Source organism: Perna viridis, chromosome 6 (assembly GCF_037379345.1).
Source record: "Perna viridis isolate PV_CMFRI_1.1 ecotype Kerala chromosome 6, ASM3737934v1, whole genome shotgun sequence".
NCBI classification, from domain to species: Eukaryota; Metazoa; Mollusca; class Bivalvia; order Mytilida; family Mytilidae; genus Perna; species Perna viridis.
This window is the reverse complement of record NC_142450.1, coordinates 49,486,642-49,508,754: the sequence shown is the minus strand read 5'-3', so window position 1 is coordinate 49,508,754 and position 22,113 is coordinate 49,486,642. Positions and strand designations below refer to the sequence as shown.

General features: G+C 35.0%; 1 long non-coding RNA gene across 1 annotated transcript; it reads left to right on the top strand.

Moving 5' to 3' along the window:
• Positions 1-16,087: 16,087 nt before the first annotated feature.
• On the top strand, positions 16,088-19,017 carry LOC148615458 (uncharacterized). The gene is made up of 3 exons (XR_015923888.1): positions 16,088-16,240; positions 16,498-16,566; positions 16,733-19,017. It is a non-coding gene; the product is annotated as an uncharacterized LOC148615458 (long non-coding RNA).
• Positions 19,018-22,113: the final 3,096 nt, after the last annotated feature.

Sequence of the window (22,113 nt, the reverse complement as noted above, 5' to 3'; positions counted from 1 at the left end):
ATCGTTTTCACTAATCACCACTGGTGTATTCACGCCGCAATGGAAGAGGGGCTTTAGCGAGATGTAGGGCCTTGATTCAACCTACCATTTCGTTTAAAATGCCTGTACCAAGTCAGGACCATTGCGGTACCAGCTGCACCGGTGGTGTAATATCTATTTTGCCAGATTTATTTTGGACCTGATAATGAATCGGATTAGTGTTCGGTAATTTTGTTGTTACTTTTATAAATTATTCATCCACGACTGTATTTATCTAAAGAAGAAGTATTTTCTTATTTATGACAACATATTGGTCCAGCATTGCTTTTCAAAAGACGGTTGATAAACCAGTGGGAACCAAATGTGCCCCTCTGATCGCCGATCTGTTCCTTCATTCTTATAAGGCAGACATCATATAGTTGATCTTGTTCAAAAGAATGAACGACACTTGTTCAGATCCTTTAACCTCAGTTAACGGTACGTCGATGACATTCTAGCTACCTTTAATGAATACTATTATTACTTTCTACCGACACTCGGCAGTCTGCCTCATAGCTTGACCTAATAATTGAGGTCGACGAAACAAGGATGTTTACAACTATACTATACGACAAACGCAGTATGTCTTCGCATTTAAGAATTAGTTTTCCATTCATCTCTGGCGATATTCCTCGGCCCCTCTTCGGGTATAGGTTTTACATCACAGCTAAAACGTTATATCAAAGCAGGAGCTCCTATGATAAAGCTACACGAATATATTTTGCACCATGCAAAGTTCTTGAAGGTAGCTATTGGAAAAAAGTTGTGTTGTCACAAGACGAAAGTTATCCGGTGGACTTCACAATTTCACGCGCTTTGATCGTCCGGATGGTGTCCACCTCCCAACCATGAGAATTGACTTGTTCACAATGTCATATTTTCTATATTATGTTTTAATCCGGATTTGAAACTACTTACTATGAACAACTCGGATGTTTTTTTTTCTAGAAAAGCAGAGGACGCTTACCATATACATGTGTACCTAATCCATGCATACTTCCTGTTTTAGGTCCGGGTTGCTCATTTATTCTTAGTTTTCATGTTAGTTGGTTTTGGGTTATATAATGTGTTTTGTCTGTTATCCCGGTCTATAGTCTTTGTCTGTTATCCCGGTCTACAGTCTTTGTCTGTTATCCCGGTCTATAGTCTTTATCTGTTATCCTGGTATATAGTTTTTATCTGTTATCCCAGTCTATAGTCTTTATCTGTTATCCCGGTCTACCGTCTTTGTGTGTTATCCCGGTCTATAATCTTTATCTGTTTTCCCGGTCTATAGTCCTTGTCTGTTATCCCGGTATATAGTCTTTGTCTGTTATCCCGGTCTATAGTATTTGTTATCCCGGTCTATCGTCTTTATCTGTTATCCCAGTTTATAGTCTTTATCTGTTATCCCGGTATGTAGTCTTTGTCTGTTATCCCGGTCTTTATCTGTTATCCTAGTCTATAGTCTTTATCTGTTTCCGGGTCTATAGTCTTTGTCTGTTATCCCGTTCTATAGTTTTTGTATGTTATCCAAGTCTATAGTCTTTATCTGTTATCTCAGTCTATATTCTTTGTCTGTTATCCTGGTATATAGCCTTTATATATTATCCCGGTCTATAGTCTTTGTCTGTTACCCCAGTTTATAGTCTTTACCTGTAATCCCCGCGGTCTATTGTCTTTGTCCCCAAATCCAGACTCTGCTATCACTTGACCAAACTGTATAAGGAAATCGTAACTATTCAGCCTTCCTAGTTACACAAAAGAAAAATCTCGGATGCACTAAGCGGAAGAAGGCTACAAACCACTAATGTCACTTCCCATGTGCTCCAATGCTAATTTCACTACGTTCATTAATGTGTTATGGAGCTTTTACATTAAGTTTGGCCTGAAGAAGACTATACATCACCTAAATGCTGCATGTTTACACTAAAAGCCCTGAAAATATTATGTGGGATTTTCGACCTTGTAGTGCGACACTAGCTCCTAAAAGACAATGAGCTAAAATAGAATGGGAATTAACCAACATTTCACAAAAGGGCTCTTAATGCAGAACTTATAAAAATATTTAATTCAATAAGTTACAGTGACCATTTTATGTAGAAATGAAGAAAATATAATTCCCTGCAAAACACAAGCTCACTTGTGTAGATTCGATGTGCACTTTTTTCCATAGCAACATAACACAAGTGCACTAAAACTAGTGTAGGACTACGTTTGGTACGTTCTAAAAGCTCATTGGTTGAATTAATGGTATGTAACCAGAATATATCCGAAATTTGACCGATCCGATTCTAAAATTTTTTACCATAACTTTTCATGTTTTTGAACCTTAAGGATCAAAATACCTTATGTCGCCGTTCCATCACTGGAACTTTGCTACTATTTCTGAACTACACCAAAATATAGTCCAAATGTAATTCGTTTTGTATCATTCAAATCCTCTTTTATAACCAGTAAAATATGGTTTCTTGCAAGAGTAATCAAGGGAACCAAGGTTATAGCGGTAATCAAAAGAATGTAATCCAGGGACAAAGACCAGACATGGAAAACGGACATATACAACAAAGAACTAAAATCATACATACAAAATAACAAAAGTAAATGAGCAACTCGGACTCTAAACACTGGGAGCATGGACCAGGTGCACCGGTAGGGTAAGCGTCCTCTGCTTTTCTAGAAACACACGCCGAGTTGCTCATAAAAAGTCAAGTCCGGGGTAGATAACGAGGAAAGGAAAACCATGACCCGTTGAATAAATCAGTTTTCATGGTGCTGATTGATACACCATAACGATCCACGAGCTCATGATGGGATACACCATAACGATCCACGAGTTCATGATAACGACCATAAAACTTCTGTAGTGGTGACTTCAATCTTGTAGCAACATAACACAGTTCCAGAAGCCTATTTGTTAGAGTTCTAGCGCGATACAAAAAGTCTGCGTAGTTTCGGCAAGCTCTGGCATAACGTATGAGTTGTGATATGAACACTCCATACGCAGGAGCCGAAGGGATGTTGCCACAGATGAAAGGAATAGGTCAACAAGTAAAGGAGCACAATTTGTTCCCATTGGAATGCCGACCGTTTGTTGAAAAACACGTCCACCACACTGGACAAAGATGTTGTCGATTAAAAATTCCAGCATTTTGTAAACATCTTCCTCTGTATATTTGGAAGATGATTTCGAATCATTTCATATGAGGAATCTCTACCAAGAACTATGTATTTGTATCTAGGTGTACCATCTTTTTGGAAAAAACAACGATGTATAATGTTTTTAAGTCGGGATAACTGAGTATGGGGAATAGAAGTATACAGTGTTGAAAAATCATAGGTTTTAATGCTATTATATTCAGATAATAGTCTTGAACTGATTGTCTCCAAAAGATCTTTCGAATTTTTCAGGATCCACATTAAATTAATACCACTACGGGAGTAACAAGTGTTGTGGTAGGACTGCAGACCCTCTTTGACAGTTGTGAGTATAGAATAATTCCGGCAACTCTATTCCCGACTTGCGGACCAACATTTTGTCAACATTTATCTCCCTTTGTAGCAGATATCTATTCGGAACACATAAGGTTTTCCATCCGATATCGACGATACTTTAGAAAATCTCGAAAGTCAAAAGGGAATTTCTCGTTCTACTGACCCTGCCATAAATTTTCTTTACCCGGGATACAAATGAAAATCATCCTTATGTAACCTACCAACAAAATGAAACGCCCTGTAAATTTTAGAAACACCGTTGTGTTTGTCTGCTGGGGATTTCGTTTTTCATTCGAGTTACCTCTTTTTTCTGCACCCGAATCCGAACATCGATTAGAGAGACTTCGAAATTATACAAGCTCTTTACGGGAGGTAACTCTGCAAAAACAGGATAAAATATGGCTGTATCCCGAGTGCCGCAAGTAGGGAATAATATTATATTATTTCTGCAAATAAAATCAAGATTTCAGTAATAAGATATAGGATAAATACTCATTTAAATAGTTTTTAATGTAAATGCACATAACATTTGGACAGGTTTAAAAATTTTAAAATGGAACAAAATTTGTAAATGTGTATGAAGTTGGGTCAGTAGTATGGATTGACATTCAGATTATACATATTAGGGAAAAAGCAGTTCTTAATATGTAAAATGCAAATGTATTATCACAGTTTTATTTTACATCATGTAATCTTTGAAATTTTGTTAATACAAAAAATTTCATAAGAATCAAAAACCTCCAGTGCTAATACAATATGATTCCTCTAGCTCCTCGCTTCACGCCAAATTCATGACAGAGTTATTGTTCTTTAGATCTAGTGTTTTGCGTTTCTAACGAACATATACTTGTTTATGAGAAAATAGAAAATATATGAACGAATACAAATTTATGTAAATAATATTAGCAACATATTAACATTTTTATTGAGGGGGCGACCATTAGATTCTCTTAAGGGGGGAGGCTGGCAGATTTTGAAAATAAATAATCTGTCTCGGATTATTTAGGAAATAAATAACCTGGTATCATCATACCAGAAAATGAATAGTCTGACTTTTCAAATTGCTAAAAAAATAAATATTCTGACCTTGGCTAGTATAATGGTGGGCTTGAAGTCATATACTAATTCGTCTCATTCAAGTTTATTCAGTATCAATATGAGAACCATTAACTACAAAATATAAAAGAATAACATTCATAAGCATTTGTCAAAATACTTTCACAAAAATACAAATGTTACAATTCACATAAATAGTATTGCAAAAATACAAAATCCGATTCGTACTAGATACATAGTGGGGAAAAGTGGAAATATCGAGTAGCACTTTGTGGACAGTGAAAAATGGAAAAAATCGAACGTGACCCGTTTAAGAGAGAGTAACTTTAGAAATAAATATGTATTATTTGTGAGGAATGATAAAATATAAGTTTGGTGTTGTTATTGTCTCTGGACATTTAAACATTTACATGGAAAAGGACACCTCGGATAAATATAGCCACAAGTCAATATCTAGAACAATATATCGCAAACATTATGCATATATAAAATACACATATCAAATGGGTTTGGTAGACTCAATAAACCCTCAAAAGTGATCATTCTGATAATTCTTCATGGAAATAGATATGTGACCTTCATTGTTTTCATTTAAGAGTAAGCTTTTTTAAAGGGACATAAACCAATGTAACATATAATTCTATGCAAATTGTGTGAAATCAATCAATCACCAAAATCAAACACTTCGGTCTCAACATTCCGGCCCCATAATTGTGGTCATAAAACACAATTATCAAAATTTTTAATACGAGCCAAAGTGAAAAAGTCAATTAAAACAAAAAATAAACTCTTAATCAAAGTCAGAAATCAAAAAGTTTCTGGTGCACAAACATTCAATAGTCTTTATACTGTTCTATTGGTCATTCTCTACCAACATACAAAGTTTCGCAATTGGTCTAGTTAATGTCGTCGTAGCTGTCTTCACTTTCGTTGAACGTACGAATCCGTCATTGTTTTTGAACACTTCGATTATTCGACCTAAGTTCCAATAGTTTCTCGGACAATTGTCTTGTATTATCACAACATCGCCTATTTCGACGTTTCTTTTCTCATTAATCCACTTTTGCCTTTTCTGTAGGGATGGTATATATTCTGATGTCCACCTTCTCCAAAATAAATCAGTCAAGTATTGTATTTGTCTCCAACGTCTTCGTACGTAACTGTCTGTTTTACAGAATGTTCCAGGAGGAAAATATTCTCCTGGGCGTAATAAGAGCAGATGATTTGGCGTGAGAACATTGATGTCGTTCCCACTGTCGGATATGTCGGTAAGTGGGCGGTTGTTTAGTATTGATTCAACTTCGCACATAAATGTCATAAGTTCTTCATCGTCTAGTCTGATGTTCTGTTCTTTGATTACTGAATACAGGATCTTTCTCACTGATCGAATTAGCCGCTCCCAAATTCCTCCGAAATGGGAAGCCGATGGTGGATTGAATTCCCATCTTATACAATTTTGAGTCATGAAACTTTCAATCTTGTCAATGTTCCATCTAAGAATTTCCTCTCGTATTTCTCGTTCCGTTGTCAGATCGGATAAGTTCGGGTACACCTCTCCGGGCAATAAAACGTCTTATTGCATTGACACATGAATCCGTGTCCATTAAATGTACTATTTCCAGATGTACTGCACGTACAGACATACAAGTGAATATCATTCCATACTTTTTAACAGTACTCCGACGTTGCTTGATGTGGAACGGTCCGAAGAAATCAACGCCAACCATAGAAAACGCAGGTTTATCCGGTTGAAGTCTCTCTGCTGGCAGATCAGCCATCTTTTGTTCGAATAATGGTCCTTGATATCTCCTGCACGTGACGCACTTCGATAACATTCTTTTTGTAAGTGAACTTGCACCGATTATCCAGTATCGTTTTCTAAGTTCTGATAGAATCGAATTTCTGCCAAGATGTCATATCGCACGATGAATGTCATTGATAATCAACATCGAAATATTCGAATTCTTTGGCAGTATAATCGGATGTTTCATATCGTAAGGTATTTCCGCTCGGTCTAATCTACCACCTACTCTCAATATAACGTCATAATCTATATATGGATCCAGTTTGTATAGTTTGGATGTTTTCTTTAAAGTTTTCTTCGAATCACTAGATATAGAATCTATTTCATAGGCGAAATGTTGTTTATATCGGATAATACATTTCTCTGATCGTTTAATCATATCCGCCATGATCAGGTTTCGTTTCGTTTCAGTTTTCGCTTTGTCACATCGTCCTTTCAGAAGATCGAAGAATATCAAAATTCTACACACTACTCGTTTTAGTTTCATCCAATCTGAATATCGATTCATCAATTTGTCAAGTATGTCATAATTCGGTTCCGTTATAAGTGTATTAACTGTTTCCTTTATTTCGCAATCGGAATCGGGAATTGAAATGTCTATCTCTTGTTTTGGCCACTCACATTCCGTTTTCCAAAGAAAATCCGGAACATTTAGCCATGCCGTGTTTGTCTGGAAGTGTAAGGCTTTCATTCCCCTAGACGCAGTGTCCGCTGGGTTGACTTTCGTGTTGACATATTTTCATTGCTCGGGTTTTGTTACTTCCTGAATAACTTCTAGTCTGTTAGCAACGAAAGTGTGAAATCGTGATTTCAGATTGTGAATACAACGCAAAACGGACATACTGTCTGTCCAGAATAGAATTTTGTCGATCGTGTAATTCAATTCATCAACAATAACTTTACTTAACCTGACAGTCTTCGCAGCGGCGGCGAGCTCAAATCGTAATTTTCTTGAGGGGATTAAATCTAGATTTTCCAAATACAAATGCACAATTGGTTCTATTCGCATTGTCAACAAGTCTAATATAGAAAACCATTCCATACCCTGTTTCACTAGCATCGGAGAAACAATGGAGTTGACAAGATTCGATCTCTGTTATATCTGTGGACTTGTAACATCTCGGTAGTTGTATATTTTCTAGTTCGCTAAGTTGAGCTAGCCAATCAGTCCATTGTTTAAGCTCGGCTCCAGTGAGCTCTTGATCCCAACTGTAACCCTTCGTACACAATCGTTGTAAAATAGATTTCGCTGTGAGCACAAATGGTGATATTATTCCATTGTACACCGAGAGCTCGTTCTACAGGTAAGTCATCATCAAGGTTCAAGGGCTGAACATCTTTAGCTCGATCATCTTCAGGCATCGAGTCTATAACGGACGGCATATTACTGATCCATTTAGTCATTTTAAATCCGCCATTTTGCACATAGAAGTCACATCTCTAATAACATCGATTGCTTTGCCCTCGGATTCCACAGATGCAAGACAGTCATCGACATACATACTGTTTTTCATAATTTTCGATACAGACGGATGATATCTGTGTGCATAATCTTCAACAGTCTGTTTCAACGCAAAGTTACAACATGTTGGCGAGAACGTTGCCCCAAACAGATGGACGGTCATTCTGTACTCAACGGGATTTTCAACTACATTGCCATTCGGCCACCAAAAGAATCTAAGACAATCTCTATCTATCACAGGAACTCTAACCTGATGGAACATCGCTTCAATATCTCCTAGAATAGCCACATGTTCCTCTCTGAATCGTAAAAGAACGCCAAGTAAATTGTTCGTCAGGTTGGGCCTTGGAGTAACTGTGAATTCAACGAAATGCCCATATAGGTTGCTGAGCAGTCAAAGACTACACGGATCTTATTTTTCTGCGCGTGATACACTCCGTGATGAGGCAGATACCAAACTCGGCCATCATTTCTGTCCAAATCTTCTAGTGGGACGATTTCCATATAACCTTTCTCAATGAGCTTATTCATGAACTCGATATAATTTTCTTTGAATTTCGGATTTGTGGCAAACTTTGTTTTCAATCCTTTCAAACGTTGCTTTCCCTGATATGCATTATTCGGAAGAGTCATATATGGATCTCGAAATGGTAAACCTATCTCGTAGTGACCATTCTTGTAGTTGAGTGACTTGTTCACTAATTCTAAGAACTTCTTTGAACTTCGACAGAATTTTCCACTTTATCATCGATGATTCTTTCCGGGAAATCATAGTTCAAAGAATTTCTAAATAATTGTTTATATGTCTAATGGCATATATGCATCCGGAACGTTATTTCCAATCATCAGACCTACTTCACAATCCGGTGACTGCCATTTAATGTGCGACAAATGACTCCATTTTGAAATTTCATCTTCTTTAGGAATATGTGTACTTGAGACGGGTATCTCACCTTTGGTGTAGACCTTTGAAAGATTGACAATGTTCTTCATATCAAAGTCCATGACTTGCATTCCGGATACGGCGTACGTTTTCATGTTGAAAGGCTCTCCCATGGTGTTTACTTTCAAGTTCATTTTTTTACCATTTCCACCGAGACGTGTAAGCAAATCTTCAGTACAGAAAGAAACACTACTTCCAGTGTCGAAGAATGCGTACGTTTCAATTACGGCAGGTTTATCTCGAAGTTTGACCTTTACTGGTATTATTGCCATTGCACAAGATGACTCACCGGCCTCTGTATGGGTGGTACTAATAATCGGATTCCAGTTTTCAGTCAATCGATCGGTTTGTGTTGATCCTGTAGACGTATTTGTACTTTCTTGTTGTTGTCTTTCACTATCATGAAGTATGGTTGGGTGTCTTCTTTGACCAATTTTACACGTAAGTCTATTTCTACAATTCGCTATTCTGTGTCCTATTCTCAGACAACCAAAACAATGAGCTTTTGCTTTTAAGTGTTCATAACGGTCTTTGATGCTGAGCTTCAATATTCCTCTACAGTTTTCAAGACTATGATTTCTTTCACAATATGAACATTACTGGTCATTGACCTGTTTTTGTGTTTCCTGTTTTATCTCAGTAGCACAACTACTCTTGACACGTGTTGCCTCTTTCATTTTCGTTGCCTTAGATTTAGAAAACTTCGAGTGTTGTGAGTTTGAGTTCGTCATAGCAGGTTTTCCATAAACAGGATCATTCAGTTTCTTAGCCTCAGTTTTCACAAATTCCACGAAGTTTGACAATTTCACTTGTTGTTTCTTGTCTCTGATATTCGACACAACGGTTCTCCAACGATCATGTAAATATAGTGGAAGTTTTTTCATTAACGACTTAATGTTTTCTGAGTACTCTAGGATTCTGATAGCATCTATAATTTCAATTGCGTTTAAACATTCTATCAAGAATAGAGAGAATTCATCCAGCCCCTTTGAATTGCCTGAATCGCCTGATGTAATGTCGGACCATCCTAATGCTTTTTTGATGAAAGCATTGGCTATTACTTCTTCATCTCCATATCGTTCTTGGAGTTGCCTCATTGCTGAATTATATGCATTTTCTCCTATTAGCTGACCAAAACCAGATACTACTCTATGCGCTTCGCCGTAAGTAAATTGCTCGAGATATGTCATTTTCTCTTCTTCAGTGTCAGCATTGACTACAATTATAGCTGTAAATTGTCTAATAAATTTTCTGAATTCTAGCGGGTCGCCACCAAATTTCGTTATATCTGGAACAGGCTTTCGTAAGTACCTTACGATTGAAGACATTTCTGAATCGTAATGATTGTCGTCTCGATTTGTGTTAGCTTCTGGGTGTGGATGTAGCTGAAAATCCATGAATTTATCATCTCGATTTGTTTTTATTCGTCTGTCAATGTCATGATTGGGTGCTTGAGAACTCGCCTTATTAACTGATTTAACCACTTCAATTTCCGGTTCTATATGTCTATAAACTGGTTTAGATATCACTTCGACTATAGGTTCTATGTGTTTTCTCTCGTGTACATTGTCTACATTTAGCAAAGTTTGTTCATCTCTATCCTGTTGAGGTATATATGGGTTTGCGTACACATTCAGACTACTGTGTTTCATTTTGTTAACCCTATAAATACTTTCATCATGTTTTGAACTACTTTTTCCTGTGGATGCATTTTCAATACTTTCGTTTTCTGATTCGTATCTATCAAGTATTTTCTGTTGAGCATCAGATATTGCAATGCTTGTTTTCAATTCTAGCTCTTCTTCTTCAAGTTTGAGTTTCATTTTCGCAAATTCTAACTCCTTTTTCTTATTCAAAGCTTCCATTTTTGCTTCAAGTTCGGCCCTAGTTTGTTCTTCTATTAATCTCGTAGCATATATACTACTATGCATACCTTGACTTGACGTCTTACTTGATGAAGCACGTGTCCCATTGTGTCTGCTTGACCTTAAGCGTCTTTCATCTTTCTGTAACTCTTGGCTCATGGAACTGAAATACTGCATCATACGAGTTTTGAATAATTGACACATATGATTTCTTTCATCAAACTTTTCAATGTATAAATCTTTATTATCATGAGTTATTCTTGGTAAAATGCTTTGGTGGTGTTCGATAAATTGTTCATATTTCTCCATCCATTGATAATGTTTTGATCTTATTGAATCGAAAGAACGTTTTTCATCAATCATATTAATTATTGAATTCGCTAAAGTCTTCAATGTAGTAAATTGCTTACTTGCATTGTTCATTTCTAATTGTTCTCCTTTCTCAGTGAAAGTTCTTGGACGTGTTCCTCTGTCCTCATGGCCATCTAACTTAATACCTTTATCTTCTGATCCTTTGTCGACGTTCGCATATGCTTTAGCCTCAGCCTCTGTATCATGAGTAGAAATAGCTTCATGCATCTCAGTATTAGCAACAGCTTTGTCGTCATCCTCTTGTTGATCCATATCTTCTGGGCAATACGTTAATGATATAATGGTGGGCTTGAAGTCATATACTAATTCGTCTCATTCAAGTTTATTCAGTATCAATATGAGAACCATTAACTACAAAATATAAAAGAATAACATTCATAAGCATTTGTCAAAATACTTTCACAAAAACACAAATGTTACAATTCACATAAATAGTATTGCAAAAATACAAAATCCGATCCGTACTAGATACATAGTGGGAAAAGTGGAAATATCGAGTAGCACTTTGTGGACAGTGAAAAATGGAAAAATCGAACGTGACCCGTTTAAGAGAGAGTAACTTTAGAAATAAATATGTATTATTTGTGAGGAATGACAAAATATAAGTTTGGTGTTGTTATTGTCTCTGGACATTTAAACATTTACATGGAAAAGGACACCTCGGATAAATATAGCCACAAGTCAATATCTAGAACAATATATCCAAAACATTTTGCATATATAAAATACACATATCAAATGGGTTTTCAAGAAACATAAATGTACATACCGTATTGGTAGACTCAATAAACCCTCAAAAGTGATCATTCTGATAATTCTTCATCGAAATAGATATGTGACCTTCATTGTTTTCATTTAAGAGTAAGCTTTTTTAAAGGGACATAAACCAACGTAACATATAATTCTATGCAAATTGTGTGAAATCAATCAATCACCAAAATAAAACACTTTGGTCTCAACAGCTAGTGGATTGAAAATAAATATTGTGATCTTAGCTAGTAAATTGAAAATAAATATGCTGACCTCCGCGAAGCCTTTTAAAATAAATTTGGCTCGCTACGCTCGCCATAGTTTCATAAATTAGAAAAGTACACATGTTTAAATACTCCACAGGTTTTATACAACACCCTAATAGTCTCCAGTGGCAATATTAAATACATGTACATAAATGACTTTACTGGGGTTATGTCTTGTAGTCCATGGGCTAGTAGGGTCCACCGTCAACCCCCACTCATCAACTTCGTGGTGATTTTTAGGTATCTTTCTACCTCCCATTACCGAATCAATTTGTCACCAAAGAATATTCTCGGATTCTTTTTCAGTATAAGCCTATATTTGAACACCACTGGGTCAAAAAGTTAAGATTTTTGACTCGATTGTTTGAGCGTCTAAGTCTTCCTGGGACAGCATGTGTGAAAGAGTAATCAAGGGAACCAAGGTTAAAGCGGTAATCAAAAGAATGTAATCCAGGGACAAAGACCAGACATGGAAAACAGACATACACACCAAAGAACACAAAGTAACCAAAATCATACATACAAAGTAACAAAAGTAAATGAGCAACCCGGACTCCACTAAAAACTGGGAGCATGGACCAGGTGCACCGGTAGAGTAAGCGTCCTCTGCTTTTCTAGAAACACCCGCCGAGTTGCTCATAAAAAGTCAAGTCCGGGGTAGACAAACGAGGAAAAGAAAACTAAACAAATATAGGTATCATCAAGTAGCCAAATGTCTCAACTTTACAATGGTACCAAATTTTCGGTAACAGGTAGGGTTTTGAGGTAAAATGAACAAAATGTACCCCTTCTCCACCGAACAAATCGCTTAAATTGACATTTTTTCCATGTCAAAACCCCTGAATATATATGCTTCAGTAAAAATATTTTATTTTGGTATTTTCTCTGTATAGTATTATCACAATTAAAATTAAAATTTATTTATTTATTTTTTTTTTTTTTATTATTATTATTATTTTTTTCTTCATTTTTTTTATGAATTTTGGTGATTTTTGTAGTCAGAATTAATCAAAAATGCAAAAAAATGGAATTTGCGATTTTTCTATAAAGTCACATAAGTTCGACTCTTCAAGCTCCACTAAATCGTCTCAAATTTGGTGTCATTCGATAGATAATTTAATTTTCTATACAAATAAACCAGGTAAACTACTTATCAAGATAGAATTTTCAGGAAATGTTAAAAATATTACCCCTATCCCTAGAAAACTTGTCTCGGTATCAAACAGAATTCTCATTCACAGCATGCTGACACTGTAGAACTAATATTTAGGTATTCATAATTAAGATAATGATGTATCTAACTATGAGTGCCCGTTCATGTCAAAATAGCGTTATTTCCATCTAGATGTAATTATCTATCTAGATACTCCTAACAAGTATCTAGATACTTCGCATAACTATCTAGATGCTTCATTCAAGTAACTAGATGCTTCTTACAAATATCTAGATACACAAAACTCCTCACGAGTATCTTGATACTTCTCACAAGCATCTAGATGCTTCGCACAACTATCTACATACTTGATGCTTCTCAAAAGCATCTAGATGCTTTTCACAATTATGTAGATGCTTCTCACAAGCTTCTAGATGCTTTTCACAACTATCTAGATACTTTTCACAAGCATCTAGATACTTCGCACAACTATCTAGATACTTCTAGCAAGCATCTAGATGCTTCTCCAAAGCATCTAGATACTTTGCAAAAGCATCTATATGCTTGTGAGAAGTATCTAGATAGTTGTGAGAAGCATCTAGATAGTTGTGCGAAGCATCTAGATGCTTTTGCGAAGTATCTAGATACTCGTGAGGAGTTTTTGTGTTATCCAGATACTTGTAAGAAGCATCTAGTTACTTGAATGAAGCATCTAGATAGTTACGCGAAGTATCTAGATACTTGTTAGAAGTATATAGATAGTTGTGAGAAGTATCTAGATACTTTTTAGAAGTTTCTAGGTAGAAAATTACATCTAAGTGAAAATAACGCTATTTTGACATGAACGGCCACTCATACCCAACATATCTGATAAATTCATGCGCTTAGATGTTCTTTTTGGGGTGACAATTACTATAAAGTTGAAAAAAAGTAATTTTCAGAATTTCAGAATTTCTTCGATATCACCCGTTATTGTCATATTTTCATAATGCAGTAGTTTAAACAAGCTTTTGTGTGATATGTACATTAATGTAGTGTCTTAGCCTTCAAATGAGCCAAAGTAATAAATATTTGAACTTTTCCCATGTTGTGACTTCTCGAAAGCGTTTGATAGAGTGTGGAATAAAGGTTTACTGCATACAATGAAATCATACGGCATAACTAGTAATCTTTTAAAATGGTTTAAAGGTTATCTTGAAAAGAAGAAACAAGGAGTTGTAATTTAAATAAATGTAATGTCTCCCGTTGGCCGTGTCTCAGCTGAAGTCCAACAAGACTCTGTGCTAGGTCCTCTGTTATTTATCATATTTATCAACGATATATCTGGAAAAAAAAACTAATAATTCGTTGACAAGACTTTTCATTTGGAATTTCTGGAACCGATCTTGTACACATTAAATCTATCATAGATCATGATCTTGCTAAACTAGACGATTGGTATTTAAATTGGTTGATGACGTTCAATCCAGATAAGACGGAAGTCTTAATGATTTCGAACATGAGTATACCTAATTACCTTAACTTCAATTATCAAGCAATTCTATTGTTTATTCTCAAAAACACTTGGGTGTATCACTTAGTCAAATGACAAATGGGAAACTCACATTGACAATATCACAAAAACTGCTATAAAACATATCTACTTGACGCGAAAGCTTAAATATAAAATTTGTAGAAATACTTTTGAAAAAAAAACTTTATCTAGTTTACATGTATGTACAGCCATGTGCAATCTTAGAATATGCATTTGAATTTAAGTAAGGGACAATTGTGTGTATTTTACTCGAATAAATACAAAAATGTACAACTTGAAGCAGCTAAAAATGTAGCTGATTACCTATTTTTACCAAGACAGATCTGATTTACTGCGAAACTGGATAGGAAACATTAAAATCAGGATGCTAGAGGAGAAAACTCCAAATAATAAATACACAATGAACTAAAATGCACCCCCTTTCTGTGTAATTTGCTTCCTCAAACAATTCAAAGTACTACTAACTATCCCCTAAGAAATGATTTAGATATAATATTACCCTTCTGTAGACTTTCCATAAAAACAGAATTATTTATTCCCTCTACGATAAGACATTTGGAATAAATTAGATCAATCAAAATATAAAACCGAACTAAAACGTAAAGTAAAAACTAAATTGAATATCCCACAATACTATGCTTTTGGGCCTATCCAACGAACAAAACTTGTTATTATTGAAGTCCGTTATCGAGTATATAAATAGTCAAAGAATTCCTTGCTGCTCAAGTTTCGATTACTTCCGTTGAACAGATACTCCATAACACAAAATCACACGTCATTATTTTTTTTTCTTTTCCCTTCCGTATATTTTTCCTTTCAAATGTGTTTTTCTATCTTTTTTCAGAATAATGAAAGACTTCATACGAAAGATGTGCTTCTGTCTAATCATTTGTGTACGTTGTTCTACAAATGAAATATGTTTAAATTTGAACTTCATGTAAAAGTTGGTAATTTGTAATTAACTTTGTTTAAACGAAGACATGATTTCTAAGTGCATTCACATCTTATACAGAATATAGTAGAAAAGAATAAAATATGTTACAAAGCCTATACAGAGCATGTAAATCAAGTACAATGATTGAAGTAATTGAGTCTGTGGGACATTACAGAATTATAAATAATGCGCAAATAAAACTAATGTATCATAAAAGGAAAGAAATAACATTCTTTTTAAAGGTTGTACAGCAGACTAACGCGGGTAATCGAAGACAAAATATTGTCAATTTTACATTTTAAAACAATCTCTTAAACATGAATAAGTATGCTATCATCTGATGAAAACAATGACCAAATCTACAAGTAAGTAAACGTGAAACTTGATATAAATATTTTCGTTCAAGTTGCTTGATCATCAGCCGTAGATATATCAATCTTTCATTGAATACTTTAGATATTTGCATTATATTATGTTACTTAAATCAAATAAAGATCCGGGAGTGGGTGATAATGGCAAGTGTTCGTCAAGGAATGTTCAGGCTGATATTATTCATTAACCTCTTGTTTTTTATTCAGTTGCTTGATGTGTGTACATGTTTACTCGAAGGTAAGAATATTGAGACTGCCTTGTGTATTTTTTCCTGTTCTAAATTAAATAAATGATTACCACGTAAATTGTATATGATTGCATGCATGTGTTTAATGTAATGTTTTATATAAGTATATATATTCTCTATTAAGCTCATGAGAGTTAATATTGTGTTTTTAACTATTATACCGAATCAAATGAAAGTTCCATATCATATTATATCATAACTCCGAAAGTTTACATTTGTAAAGTAATCTTATTTCCTCTTTTTCTAGAATCAGAAAATGAGTGTGAAATCTCAAATAAAGTGATGAAAATAGAAACTTCAGATCAAAGTAACAATGGTCAGTATATACATATACTATATATATATATAGAGAGAGAGAGAAGATATGTAAACGTATAGAAAGGAATTTTTCAGACCAACTATATACATATATCTTGTATCCTAGACAGCTTTGTATAAGAGAAATAGAATATAGTATTAATGTATTTCTTGTTTTTCTGTAGGTACTCTGTCCTTCGTCGTTGTAATGGCTGTTGTTATTGATGGCATTGTTATGCTATCTCTCAGTCTTTACATAGCTGTTCAACAAAGAATCAATCCATGGCGAGAAGGACCCTGAGGATTCGTTATTCACGAACTGTTTTAAAAATCATCATCTTCTAAATGGATTTGCCGTGATTGGGATTTGTTTAGATTTGTAGTGCTCAGAATCCTACAGTCATGTCGTATCTACTAGCATCGCTTATAATGAATTATTCCAAAATTAGTCGCACTAATTGAATGAGAATCCAAGACATTTCACACTACATTACATGTAGTCTATTTCACACTACATTACATGTAGTCTATTTCATACTACATTACATGGAGTCTATTTGACACTACATTACATGTAGTCCATTTCACACTACATTACATGGAGTATATTTGACACTACATTACATGGAGTCTATTTCATACTAAATTATACGGAGTCTATTTCATGCTACGTTACATGGAGTCGATTTCACGCAACATTCCAGATGTTTTTAAAAGCCAAGAGTGATTACAGTTATTATTTGTCTGTCTTTTACTGTAAGAAAACTTGGAGTAAAGTGAAGTAAAGTACATTTTGTTTGAATTCCGCATCAAATATCGAATATGTACTGATTAACAAGACAAACATATAATGGGTATCGGATCGTCATGACGATGCAAAACAAACAAAAAAATTATACAAGTCTAAAGGATTGTACAACGATACCGATAAAGATGTTAATACACTATAATAAAATATATAATGAGCAAAATTTTCAGTGAACAAATGACCTTCTTTAGTGTCTTTATTTAAGGCACTGAAGAAGGTCATTTGTTGACTGAAAATATATATATATATAGAGAGAGAGAGAGAGAGAGAGAGAGAGAGAGAGAGAGAGATGTCACAGGGGTACGAGTTCGAGTCCTGCTGAGGGAACGACCAAAAATTTGCATCGCAAATTTGACAGTTCTAACATCGTTGAGAATTTTTCAGACCTTTCTATACGTTTACATATCTTCCCTGTATCAATTTGATCCGATGGAGCAGTGTAGCGAATAGAGTCGTCACATTCTGAGACGTTTATATATATGTACACTTAACTATTTCTCCACATATTATGATAGAGCTCAAATGTTGAAAAAGACCAGACATGGAAAACAGACATACTGTGTTCCAACAAAGTACATAAAATAACTAAAATCATACAAAGTAACAAAAGCAAATGAGCAACTCGGACTCCACTAAAAACTGGGAGCATGGATCAGGAGCAACGGTAGGGTAAGCGTCCTCTGCTTTTCTAGAAACACTCGCCGAGTTGCTCATAAAAAGTCAGGTTCGGGGTAGACGAAAAAGAACAGGAAAACTATGACACGTTGAACAAATCAGTTTTCACGACGCAGATGGATACACCACAACGATCCACGAGTTCATGATGACGACAATAAAACTTTTGTACTGATAACTTGAAGCAATATAACTCTGCTCCAGAAGCCTATTTGTTAGAATTCTAGCGCAATACATAAAGTCTGCGTAGTCTCGGCAAGCTCTGGCATAACGTATGAGTTGTGATATGAACACTCCATACGCAGGTGCTGAAGGGATGTTGCTACAGATGAAAGGAAAGTTGACAGTTCTGAATGAGAAGTTATCTCGTCTGTCGTGAAGTTTGGTCAATAGTTTTCCTTTACCATCGATTTCTAAGTGTAGGTCAAGATATGAGGCTGACTTCACAGTGTCTGTAGTATCCTTTATCTCAAGTTCTTTGGGGGTATATGGGATGTATCAAATCCCCAAAATTAGGATTGTTTAAAGATAATACGTCATCTATACAGCGGAAACTGAGATTAAAGGAATCAACAGGTTTGTCAAATTAAGTTAAGTTTTTGTTTGTGTTCATACATGTATTTAAGTGTATTGAATTTCAAAAGTCGGTTAACACTTTTAGAATGTACTTTTGTACATGTATAAAACATACTTGATTTAACAAATATAGACTTGAAGGACCCGTTGTACTTGTACAGTTTATTCTACAACCAAAAACTAAAACATGCACCCAGGTACACGTACATTCATCTTCTGAGGAACCATGCCTAGTTGTTTCTGGACATTTTGATTAAATACACATGAGCTCGGATAAGATAACTATTTACACACAATTATACGTACATAAAGTCATAATGCGATAGTTTTCTATAAATAAAAATAAATAAACAAAAAAATGGTAAATGAACTTATAAAGTATTATAAAAAAGATTTTATATGGTAAACATCATGAAGAAAGAGTAATATTTACATGTACAATGTATAAATATGAAGGTGGCTAAAATTATATTTTTTATGCACATGTATAAAGAAAAAATGGTTAAATTAAAAATCATATAAAGAGTTGTCAGTACATGCAGTCTGGCATATGCATAAATAGCAAAACTATTAATCGTTGGAGCTCCACTGTAATGTACTTAAGTGTACTTTTGCGTGTATATAACCTCAATATGTATAATGTACAGTCCCCCGGACTTCATGGTACAGTGACGGGCAAAATGTGAAAAAATATGGACCATATTCAACTTGTGTTCTTCATAAAATGCAATTTGGAGAATCCATCTACCTCCTGGACTGCTTTGTGAGCATTTTTCCATTAAAAATATTTAATCGATTTCAGAACCGCCTTTAAAAACTGAGACCATCCGTTTAGCCTAAAAAATGTCATGTTTCCGGTCACCTTACGGCCCCTCTTTCACGTGGTCACTTGACAATAACTCGTGATTTCCCCGAACATACCGACCCACATTCACGGGTATGACTATTCCCGGGGACTTTGTAAACGCTTCCATGATTTAAACCGCCCGTGAGATACCTCAAATGATAGCCAAGGGCGTTAAGAAATCCTTCAGTCCGTCATGTATTAAAATTCCACATTTGAGTGCAAAACGGGTCTAACAGTATTGAGTATATATGTTTGCAAGAAGACGACAATTAAACCAAGTATAGAAACAGTCAGCTGATGGTCAGCGTCACTCATTGGGTAACACTGGGTTACGAATGATTTTTGAGGATTTTAGTGATTTATATCCACAAAGGCAGTCAAATTATCTGATCGAAGCAACGATGTCCTATATAAGCATATGTATACACAGCACAAACTTACGAATAGCGCAATCATACGTATAGCACCAACATATACGCGTTCATACCACCAACATACGTATACATAGCACACATACGTACACACAGCACAAACATACGTATACATAGCACTGAAACACAAATAAGTTCAAGTACTCTCAAACAGCAGAACAGGACAGTAGCGCACAAGACAACACATTTAAATACTAGTACTTAAAAATGCAAAATATTGAATAAAAAATTAGTATCTGCTGCCTCTTAGGCAAGATAAAATGATAAAACAAGACAGAAGTTTTGGAAAAGACAATGTATGCTACATGAGCTACATGCGCAAAATTCGGAAATTAACCATGAAAGTCATTGTCTTATCTCGAGCTTTATAATTGCTTTTTTACGTTCTAATCTTGGTTTATGTCTTGTATTCCAGACTAGATGTGTCTTGCTCGATTTCATTGTATTTAAGCTCATAAAATTCAAACTGCTTTTATTCTCAGCATCAGACATACGGTAAAACATACTTTTTTCCTTAATGTCTTTCTTATTTTTAGCTTTTTTGGGATATTATTATGTTATTATAAGCTATGTTATACCTGACAGCTCGTACATTTCAAATCTATACACATCTATCATCCTAGTAGTAAAATAGCTCTTTTTATTGTCGACAGTTGTAGACACCTGCCGATTCAGAATATCTTGTATGTGTTCCATTATCACAGGCAAGTAACGAGAATAACAAAGAGAGTGATATTTTATGTATTTCTGCCTCTATTGGTACGGTTCCAAGCAATGACAACACCGCCAAGTTAGACGTCCTTTCTGGTAGAGAACGTATATGACGTAGATTTTCCCGATGATTTTTTTCAAGCTGGTAAATATTTCCATTGGTTAGTGGTAATATTTCTAGTCCATATATTAATCTTGGGATTACATATGTTTTATAAATTTGATAGAAGGTTGGTGGATCTATATTATTTGTACCATGCATTCCTGAAACCATTAGAGCATATACAACATGTATTTCTCTTCTTGCAATTTGAATATCCTTTCTTGTATATTGATATTACTCTCAGTACACTCCGATCTTATAAGTCCTGAATGTACCCCCGATTCTGCAGTTTGTACTATACCATCTAGAGTCCACCTGTAGTTGCTTTTGTTTTCTGAACAATCTAGATATGTGTTTTTTGTTGAATGGATACTGTAGTGATGCTCTTTTGAATATCTATCTAATATGCATCTCGTATCTGTCATTGGAGATAAATGTTATGTCGTCAGCACATGTTCCTACATATATTTCGTAGGCGGTTTCCTATTGTATTTTGTTCCAATTCATTTAGCAGATCTTCTACAAATATTTGATACAAATTAGAGTTGTCACCGTAATTCCTCATATGGTGCTCATCATCTTTATCATTTTTTAATACTGGAATGAGGAAGCCGATTTGGAGGACGTTTGAACCTTCCTATGCTGCAATATATTATTGAAGATATATTTTAATACTGGTGCTATTGTTGTTTTAGAACTCTTCATGTGTTCAGCTGTCCTTTCTTGGTATTCAGACAGTTGATAGCTTCTCCATATCTTTTCCGAGAATTGTCGTAGCATATTTCTACAATCTTGTTATGTGTCTTGTATGCAATTTTGTCTGATTATTTAGGGTTTCAAATAGTTTGAATCATACTTCTTTTGGCAGCCCATATCCTCATAATACCGTGCAAAACTTTCCCTTTGGTATTAGGCTCAAAAGATATAATCTCCATCAATTCTTTAAACAGTTTGTAGTCACTTTGCTATTACTCCTATTCCGTGTTATTAGTCTGTAAAATAGTTGGGCGTAATGGTTGACCATTATTTGTTTGTTGGTACAGTTTGTTTTCTGTTCAATGCTTGTTATATTCGTTAAAGTTTACTCCTTAGTTTCCTTCATTTCTTTTTTTTTTAAATCATCCGCTAATTGGTGACATTTACTTTTACTGAAAGACTGCTATTTCCTGTATATTTCTCTACATGAATTAAGAACTGTCATCAATCTTAAGATGCTTTACATTTCGGCCCTTTTGTTTGCAGCAATTAAAATTTTTACTTGAATTGTACTTTTTCCTGCATTAATCAAGGTTTGAATTGTTTGTTCGACCTGCTTGTCTACATCCTCTTTCTGTATAATTGCTTTTATAGCTTGTTTAATAATACTATTTAGTTCCTATGATAAACATTGATGTTAACAGGTGCGCGCATTTTTT